A 9,855-nucleotide genomic window follows, 5' to 3' on the forward strand; every position below is an offset into this window, starting at 1 on the left:
GATGATTGGCCCGGTGGGGTTCCCTGTAAGTTGCGTGGCAGCATGGCCACACAACTGCTAATTGAGCCCTGCCCACAGAGAGCTTCCTGGCTGGGCAGAGCAAAAATTTCTCCACCTGCCCACTCCCTTTTAGAGCTGTACAGCAGCACTCACTTTCCTCCTGGAAAGTGAGTGGTGCAGTGGGCTGCTGCCCTGGTGTACTGTAGCTGGAGCCGGAGCTGGTTGGGCAGCCTCACTGTGGCCACTATGCTGCCTGGCGGGTGGGGCTGAGTAGAGGGGGGCTGCTCCGGTGCCTGGGGTCAGGGCTGCGTGGAGGGCAGCTCCTCCAGCATCCAGAGCCAGTGCCAGGGGGAGAGCAGCTGTGGCTAGAGGAGAAGTGCCTGGGCACCCCCAAGTCAGTCTCCCGCTGCGCTTTTCATGCGAGAAGAGAGACCGGGGAACCAGCCGCCCCACGAGCCCACTCTCTTTCCGCCCACACTGGCGCTGACAGCAGCTTCTCCTCTCTCCCTGCTTGGCAGGAGCATCCCCTCCAGGCCTCCCGCTGCTCCCAGCCAGTATGTTCACACAGTGACCTGGTGTTGCTCAGCTATGCTGAGCCCTCTGGGCTGGCTTGGTGACCTGCTGGCAGGGCGGTTGGGACTGAGCAGGGGTCGCCCCTACCCAGGTGGCTGCGGGGGTGAGGACAAGGTGGGAGAAGCCCTCCGAGTCAGAGTCAGCACCCCACTACTTTCAGTTCAGCCTCTCCATGGCTTAGATTGTAGAACACTCTTTAAGCAAAAGTATTAGCAACTAGTTTAAAATGTGTGTGTGCAGCAGTTTTTCAAATTCTTGTTAACCATCATGTCCTCCCTCCTTTGATTTGCCTGATATACTATGGGCTAGAACCATGTTATTTAGCAGCTAGACCAATAGTTCCCAAACTTTTCAGCATCACGCCCCCCTTTCTGATTTTTGAAAAACCCTCACGCTCCCAGCCCCAAAAAAACTTGAGCAAAAAAAGATGGAACTGAGCAGGGCAGCAAAACTTGATGGGGAGGGGGACTGGGTCACCTTGCGCCCTCCGTGGAATTTCTTCACCCTCCCCCCCCAGTTTGGGAACCCATGAGCTAAACTAACTAGGGAGATTTTTAACAGTGATGGAAGTAAAATACTTTGGGAAGTGATGTCTTATGTATGATTTTTAACAGTAGTGGAAATAAAATACTTGGGGTAGCAAGCTGGCAATGTGTTATGTATGATTTTTTAAGGTGGAAAGCCAATATTTTGGAGAGATAATTAAAAAACATTACAATGACATGTATTGTGTGCATACAGATGCAATGTAAAATAATATGTGGCCACTTAAAATGAATGAACATAACGAATATGCAAATATGTGAATAAATTAATTGCCATAATGAATATGCTAATGTTTCTATACTGATCCACCAAATGTTTTTGAATGAGTTTGCCAATCAGCAGTATAAAAACGATTGGGAACCACTCCTCTAAAATATCCCCCTACCCTTTAGTCCTTTCCAAGCTGAAAAGTTTCAGTATTGTTAATCTCTCCTCATATGGAAGCTGTTCCTTCTCCGCTAATCATTTCTGTTGTCCTTTCTGCACCTTTTCGAAATACAATATATCTTCTTTTTAGATGGGCTGACCAGATCTGCATAGTGTTCAAGATGTGGGCATACAATGACTTTATGTAGAGGCAATATGGTATTTTGTTTTATTATCTATTCCTTTCCTAATGATTCCCAATATTCTGTTAGCTTTTTAATTTATAGACTGCCACTGCACATTGTACAGATGTTTTCAGGGAACTATCCACAAGGATTCCAAGATCTCTTTCTTGAGTGACAACAGCTATTTTGTATCCTATAGTTAGGATTATATTTTTCCATGTACATTACTTTGCACTTATCAACACTGAATTCCATTTGCCCTTGTATTGCTCAATCACCCAGTTTTGTAAGATCCCTTTGTAGCTCTTGGCATTCAGGTTTGGATTACTCTCTGTTCACCCCTGTTTCAAGACATTTGTAAGTTTAACACAGTAATCCAAATGAAGATCCCTGCAGCACAACATTCATTCCTACTCTTTCCCCCTTTTTAAGTGGAGTACTCGACAATGTTTTCATGATGATCTAACGATCCTTCAATTACTGGAATGCCCAGCCTTTTGTTATTCTTAATCACCCTGCTTCCCTCTTTTTATAACAAACTCCCTGCCCCAATGGCAAAGCTGCAAGGAGCTCAAACTCTGTTGCATTTAAGAACTGCCTCTAGAGCCAGGGAATGAAGCTCTAAGCAGACCTCAAGTATGAAATCCAGGGGTTTCAAACTTGGGAGTGGGGCTACTGTCTCCAAACCTCCCATAAATGGTGCCCTTGCTAGGAATATTCTCAAATTACAACCAATAATTACATTGATGTCACGTTACTAGTGTTTGAATGCTGCAGGTGTTAGATCCATTGTCTATAAGCATAATAATCAGGTAGGACAACGGTTTTCAGATTTTTTTTCTCATGACTCAGTTGAAGAAAAAATTGTTGATGCCCATGACCAGGAGCAGCCTGTGAGCCTAGGCAAACTAGGCAGTTGCCTAGGGCGCTGCTAGCCCGGGCACCCGATGATGACATCACGGGGTGCCCCATGATTACATCACGGCCATTGACGGCTGTGCAGGCAGGGGCGCCGATCGCGCCTTCCACCTGGGGTGCCACCTTCAGCAGCCAGCCTCAGGCCGCTCCTGACCATGACCCAACATAATTATATCTTTTGACTAGAGTGCAGGGTCCAGGGTGGGGTTGCGGAGATTGGAATAGAGAGAATGTGTGAGGGGGTGAATCCTTTGCCTAGAGTTCTGGGGTGGCACCAGAGATGAGGGGTTTGGGATGCAGGCTAGGCAGAGGGGTTCAGTATGTGGATAGGGACTCTGGGCTGGGACATAGAAATGGGGTACCAGGGGTGCAGAGTCTGCCTGGGGGTGTGGGCTATGGGATGGGACCAAAGATGAGATGTTTAGGATACAGGAGGGGTTTCTAGGTTTGAGGGGGCTCAGGGCTGCCACAGCGGATTGTTGCATATCTCCGCAAACAAGGGGTGCACGTGTTTCCGTACCTCGACGATTGGCTGATCTGAGGTCGCTCGTACGGGCAGGTAGAAGCTCACATGGCACTCACAAGAGCCCTTTTCCTAAGGTTAGGACTCCTGATAAATATCAAGAAGTCATCCCTGACTCCCTCGCAACAGATAGAATTTGTGGGGGCCCTCCTCGATTCGAGGGTGGCAAGGGCGTTCCTGCCCAACAGCAGGTTCCTCTCCATAGTGGAGCTGATCTCGGGGCTAACTCGGTCCCCTATAACAACCCCTCGGGTCTGCTCCAGGCTCCTAGGCCATAGGGCGGCGTGTACGTACACGGTCCGCCATGCCAGGTTGCGGACGAGACCCATGCAGGCGTGGTTGGCGAAGGCCTTCAGCCAGTCCAGGGGTCTTTGGGACTTGATAATTACGGTGCCCAAAGTAATTCTGGACTCCCTCCTATGGTGGACCCAGGAACCTGTGGTATGCAGTGGAGTCCCGTTCAATACCCCTCCCCCCTCCCTGACGCTGGTCACCAATGCGTCTGACCTGGGCTGGGGAGCGCACCTGGGGCGACATAGAACTCAGGGCCTTTGGTCCCCCTCCGAGTGAGCCCTACACATAATCGTCCGGGAATTGCGGGCAGTGAGGCGAGCCTGTGAGGCCTTCCTGCCAAGGCTCGCCCACCACTCGATCCTGGTTTGTATGGACAACACAGCGGCGGTTTTTTATCTCAACAAGCAAGGTGGGGCGCGTTCACTTCCCCTCTACAAAGAGGCCCTGCCACTTTCGCATTTGTGCGTCACGCACGGCATCACACCTCAAGCGGAATACCTCCCGGGGTGCAAAAACCTGCTAGCGGACACGCTGAGCAGATCCTTTGGAGCCCACGAGTGAACCCTCAAGGACACTGCTCTCCGCCAGGTTTTCCGCAGGTGGGGTTATCCCTGCCTACACCTGTTCGCCTTGGCAAGCAATGCCAAGTGCAGGAACTACTGTTCCCTGCTGGGACTGGAGAAATATTCTCTGGGGGATGCCCTTATGACCATGTGGCCAGAGGGCATCCTCTATGCTTTTCCTCCGTTTCCCCTAATCTCCAGGGTATTGACCAGGGCGAGGACGTTTCGGTCCTCGATCATTCTCATAGCCCCCAGGTGGCCCAGACAGTTCTGGTTCCCCATCCTGATGAACATGCTTGTCCAGGACCCAATAGCACTCCCTCCAGTCCGGGATCTGCTAACTCAACCCTGGGGCGAGGGGATCATGGTTCACCCGGATCTCTGGTCTCTCCATCTAACGGCATGGTTTATCCGTGGTTGAACCAACCTGAAAGGGAATGTTCCCAAGAGGTTCAGATGGTTCTCCTCAGTAGCAGGAAACCCTCTACTAGACGGTCGTATGCTGCCAAGTGGCGGCGCGTCTCGTCTTGGGCGTCCCGGAGAGGAGTACACCCGTCCTCGGCTCCTATTCCAACTATTCTTGACTACCTTTTCCAGCTTCGGTCTAGTGGCCTATCTTTCTCTTCTATCAAAGTCCATGTGGCATCTCTCTCCGACTTCCATGTTGGTATGGCAGGAGTCTCCCCTTTTTCTAACCCGGTGGTTAAACAGTTTCTTACTGGCCTGGAAAAGCTGTACCCCTCGGTGAGGGCCCCGCTTCCCGCCTGGGACCTTAACGTGGTCCTCCACAGGCTTATGCTACCTCCCTTTGAACCGCTGGCCACATGTTCCCTGCTGCACCTTTCATTGAAGGTTGCCTTTATCGTGGCCATTACATCGGCTCGAAGGGTGTTGGAACTAAGGGTGTTAACTATAGACCCGCCCTACCTTGTCTTTTCCAGTAACAATGTAAGGCTACGGCCTCATCCAGCCTTCCTTCCAAAGGTGGTATCACCTTTCCACCTGTCCCAGGAGATTTATCTCCCGGTGTTTTTCCCAAAGCCCCACGCCTCCTCTAAGGAGCAGGCTCTGCACTCCTTGGACGCCAAGCGGGTCTGGCGTACTACATTGATAGGACCAGGCCGTTCCGTAAATCACAACAGTTGTTTATTGCATTCGGGGACAGGGTCAAAGGGTCGCCTATTTCCACGCAAAGGCTATCAAGATGGGTGGTGCAATGCATCACAGAATGCTATCACCTGGCTGGTAAAACCCCACCCAGTGTGAAGGCACACTCCACCAGGGTGCAGGCGTCCTCGGTGGCCTTTGGTGCCCAGGTACCAATCACAGAAATTTGCAGGGCAGCCACCTGGTCTTTCCTCCACATGTTTGCAACACATTATGCACTACCTCAACAGGCCAGGGAGGATGCAAGGGTGGGCTCTGCAGTCCTTGAATCTGTGATGTAAATATGTAAATATATAGATCTGGTTGTCTTGTTCTGGGTTGGTGACTTGTCACTGTTTATTTGTTCAAATAAATCTGTTTATTGTTCACCTTCCTTTATGACTCTGGTGCTATGACTGTTCCGACCCCTCCTCCTTGGGGTTAGCTTGGTAGTCACCTACTTCGAATGGACATGAGCAACCACTTGAAGAAGAAAAGAATGGTTACTTACCTGTAACTGTTGTTCTTCGAGATGTGTTACTCATGTCCATTCCACTCCCACCCTACCTCCCCTTCGTCGGAATATCCGGCAAGAAGGAACTGAGGTGGGGCAGCGCCGGCAGGGGTACTTATGCCCGCCATGGCGGCACCACTCCAGAGGGCGCCCTGCCGGCGCTACGGGTACCGTTAGGGAAAACGCTCCGGAAGACGTGGTGCACGCGGTACACACACCTACTTCGAATGGACATGAGCAACACATCTCGAAGAACAACAGTTACAGGTAAGTAACCGTTCTTTTCCCCACCCCAAACTGATTCCTGACTGAGCGGTAGCTGTCTGGCATGACAAACTTCCATAGGGAAATTGCCACACGCTTCTGCACAGTCTGAGCAGGTCTCATGGGAGTGTCCTATCACCTCAGGTCAGGGACAAGACATGCACAGAACATGGCCTTGCACTTTCAGAAGTTTTGCAGCCACTGCTGATTGTCCCATCTCTGCATGACAGTGCGATCCCCCCAGTCTGAGCTCATCTCCTGACACCAGAACCGGTGTTGCACTGTGTCCAGGAGACCGACTGGCAGCTGCATTAGCATGAGTGCATGGGTACTTGGATCGATGGAGTTACGTAATACAGGTTAACAGACACTGTCTGGGCACTCTACCCCTATAGACAGATTGAATTCAATTTTCAGCAACATTGTATCCAGTCCCAGAGCTAAAGCAACATTTCATTGATGGCATTGTCTTTACAATGGTCCAACCCTAACCGAATCAAACTCCACGTTTTAGGGTATTTGGAGGGAGGTCTAGTAGAGCTTGCGTTCAATAAAGGATGATAAGACGGGCTAGAGAACATGGATTTGTAGAAAAATAGTTTTGGTTGATTTTTAATACCTGTTCAGAGACTGAAGCAAAATGCAGGACAATGTAGCACTTTAAAGACTAACAAGATGGTTTATTAGATGATGAGCTTTCGTGGGCCAGTGGGTCTGGCCCACGAAAGCTCATCATCTAATAAACCATCTTGTTAGTCTTTAAAGTGCTACATTGTCCTGCATTTTGCTTCAGCTACCCCAGACTAACACGGCTACATTTCTATTACTGTTCAGAGACTGACCTCTAGTGACCAACTTGATTTATAACAGATCTGTCTTTTTCAGGTATTTGTGACTGAGGCTGTCTACACAGCAGCGTTATTTTGAACTCATTGACATTATTCCAAAATATGAAAGAGCCTATCCACACAGAAAGTCTCACGTAGACCGCGCCAAAAGCTGAAGTAAGCTATTTCGACTTCAGCTACACCATTGACTTAACTGAAGTTGCGTAGCTTAATTCAACTGTAGCCCTGTTGTGTAGATGTGCTCTGAGTGTCACTGGGACAGTGATACTTTCCCAACCCACAGGAGCCTGCAGGCAGGAGAGGGAAGACAGGGCGGAACGAATTCCCACTGTGTCCAGCACGCATGGCTGACCAGTGGACACTGCTATTTTCCCAGCCTAAGGGGAGAGCAGAGGATCTGTGTGTGGCTTACTGGTTGAGAGTGCTAATAGCTTCCCCTCCTACTTCCCTCCTTCTTGCCATGCAAAATATCAGTGTTTTCCAGATCACAGTGAGTGATCGGTAGGATATATAAGAAATGCAATAGTATTTAAACTTTGTGATTAATTGCATCATTTTTCCTCTATGCACTAATAAGTTTGATCCTTTGAGCCCCATTATCTGTTGAAAATAGAGCTCAATTGTTCACACGGCAGTGCAGAATTAATAAAATGGCATATATATATATATATATATTGGTGCGAATGCTGGGCATGTCCCTGTGTGACAGAATATATCCCTATGTTTCCACCCTGGCCACTATTGTAATAATCTTTTCACAAGGCATGTCTTGTGAGGTATCATTTAAAAACTCAAACTTGCCAATCAATATTATGGAAAAAGTCCCACAGGACTATTATGTGTCAAGTTATGAACACAGGCTGAGATCATGACTGAAAGTCGATTTTTCAGATACATCTGAGTAGTGGTCAAACCAGTTCCTCAAAAACAACAGGCAAGCTGACACCTCAGCTAAAGTAAGCAAAGCTGAGGGACAATTACCTGCTAAATGACCATTCTTTGGAGGGAGAGGCAAAAACAACAACAAAAATCCACATCTTAGCAAAGAAAAAGCATGGAGTTTCCTTCCATATATACTGCCTGCTGTCCTTCTCCCAGCTGGATGATTTTTATAAAGGGAGGATTCCCAGAGTAGAAGAGGACTGCAGGGAGAGAGATTGCATGTTTCTTCCCCTTTCTCTGGGATGGGTGGTAGAGCACAGAGGACGATTGGGAGGAAATTTACACCTGAGCCCTGATGAAAGAGGGAGTAGAGCTGAAGGGGAAATCTTTAAGTGGGCCTCAGGGAAGGACATCCCCTATGTAAGGGCACTGTTAGCCCCTTACTAAAACTCTGTGGGAGTTTTTGGTTTGTCAGCTCCCAGTATCAAAAGGGGAAGGGTCCATGAGACTGACAGTTCCCTGAGACAATGGAAAGCAGCCAACACTCCAGCTCAGCCTGATTGACAGGTTGGACAGGCCAGTGAGGAAAGCAAGAGGCCAGGCCCAGTCCTCCCTGTGAGCTGGGATTGTTCTGGGTCTCTCTGAGCAAGGAGAGAGCTAAGACACAGCTAAGAGCAGTGCAAGCTGTGTGCAGAAGAAGTCCTGCAGCAACAGAGCCAGGCACACACAGCCCAAGGAGCACAGATCCTGTGTTGAGCAGCAGACTGGCAGTGCTCAGAGAAGCCAAAAGGGACAGAGAAGCAATGCAAGGAGCTGAGACTGGCAAAGCCGCACAGCCTACAGCTGGGTGTGGTGAGCAGCTGGGACCAGCAAAGTGTGGAGAGAGGCTCTGGGCAGGGAGATACCACCAGCCAAGAGGCCCAGCAGGCCCGACTGGGAGAGGGGTCTGGCCACTTAGAGATTGAGGCTGTGTGGTCGCTGCCAGAGCAAGCGTGTCCAGCCTGCAGCCCCCCTGCAGCACATCCAGGGCCTCTAGGGACCTATAAGGAAGAGACTGTGGACTGTCCTTATACTCTGCAGGCTGCTGTTTTGATGTCCCTGTGCTAAATAGCAGGGCTGTGTGTGTTCTCATTTAACCATTCTCATTTTTTTCTTATTCTTTTCTCTTTAATCAGTTGATGTTTAATAAATTGTATTTGCTTAGAACCTTATGAAATGATCACTGGGCCAAGAAAGCCTGCAGTGTGAAGAGAGCACCTCGAAGTGGGGACACCCTAACTCCTGCCCCTAGTGACTACAAGGTTGGGGATTAAGCCCCAGGAAACCTGGGCTCAGCCTTGTTGAGGTTTCGAGGACTCTGCTACTCAGGAGAGTGGAGGGGGAGCCCTCAGGATCAGGGAGGCCGTGGGGTAAAGGAAGTGGGAGCGGGGACTCAGATCCTTTCGCTGGTTCATTTCACCGGGGTGGTATAGAAGCCAGGAAAGTTCCCCACAATAGTGGGACCATTCCCCCGCTTACACATAGGCAGAAAGCCATAGCAGGAGCATCTCAACAGGGCAAGACTTAAGGAGGTGGTAGTCCTGAAAGTCAGCTCTCTGCAGAAGAATGGAGAGCTGCAGTGGTGGGCTGGACACAGGATGGGTTAAAAGTTGAAGCTGGGAAAATGGGGCCTGAATTTGCTTTCCCTGAAATGTGTTTTGCTTTTGTATTGGGTTAACAGACTCCATGGAGAGGCCTCATAGAAGAAGAGTGTGAAAAGGAGTTTAGGAGGGGTGGTAGTTGGCAGATGGATGACCAGCACTGTCCATGGCACTGTCCAGGTGGCACACTGAAACCCTGGGAGGAGAGATTCTCCATCTAAAGTGCCCTGTCAGGAAGGAGAAGTCACGAGAAAAGAAGCCACCTCAGTGCCAGAGCAGCTGCTGACAAAGGATGATGAGCTAGTACCCCACACCCAGCCACCAGAGGTTCACCTGTGGTGAGGGCAACTTTTATTCAGTGCCCCAACTGCAGTGACATTTCCAGGCATGTGCACACAGACTGGCCTCCTGGTGCCGGCTCCAAACTCTTCTCCACAGTCCATGCAGATCACTATAAGTTCTACTTGAGCCTCACCTTTGTATATCAGAAACACTCAATAGGCTGTAGATTGTCATTTCTCAGGGGCCATCAATTATGCTAAACACTCATCTGGGTAGATTATGTTTATTAGAGAAACAATATTTTAAAACTC

The sequence above is a fragment of the Pelodiscus sinensis genome, chromosome 2 (assembly GCF_049634645.1).
Source record: "Pelodiscus sinensis isolate JC-2024 chromosome 2, ASM4963464v1, whole genome shotgun sequence".
NCBI lineage: Eukaryota > Metazoa > Chordata > Testudines > Trionychidae > Pelodiscus > Pelodiscus sinensis.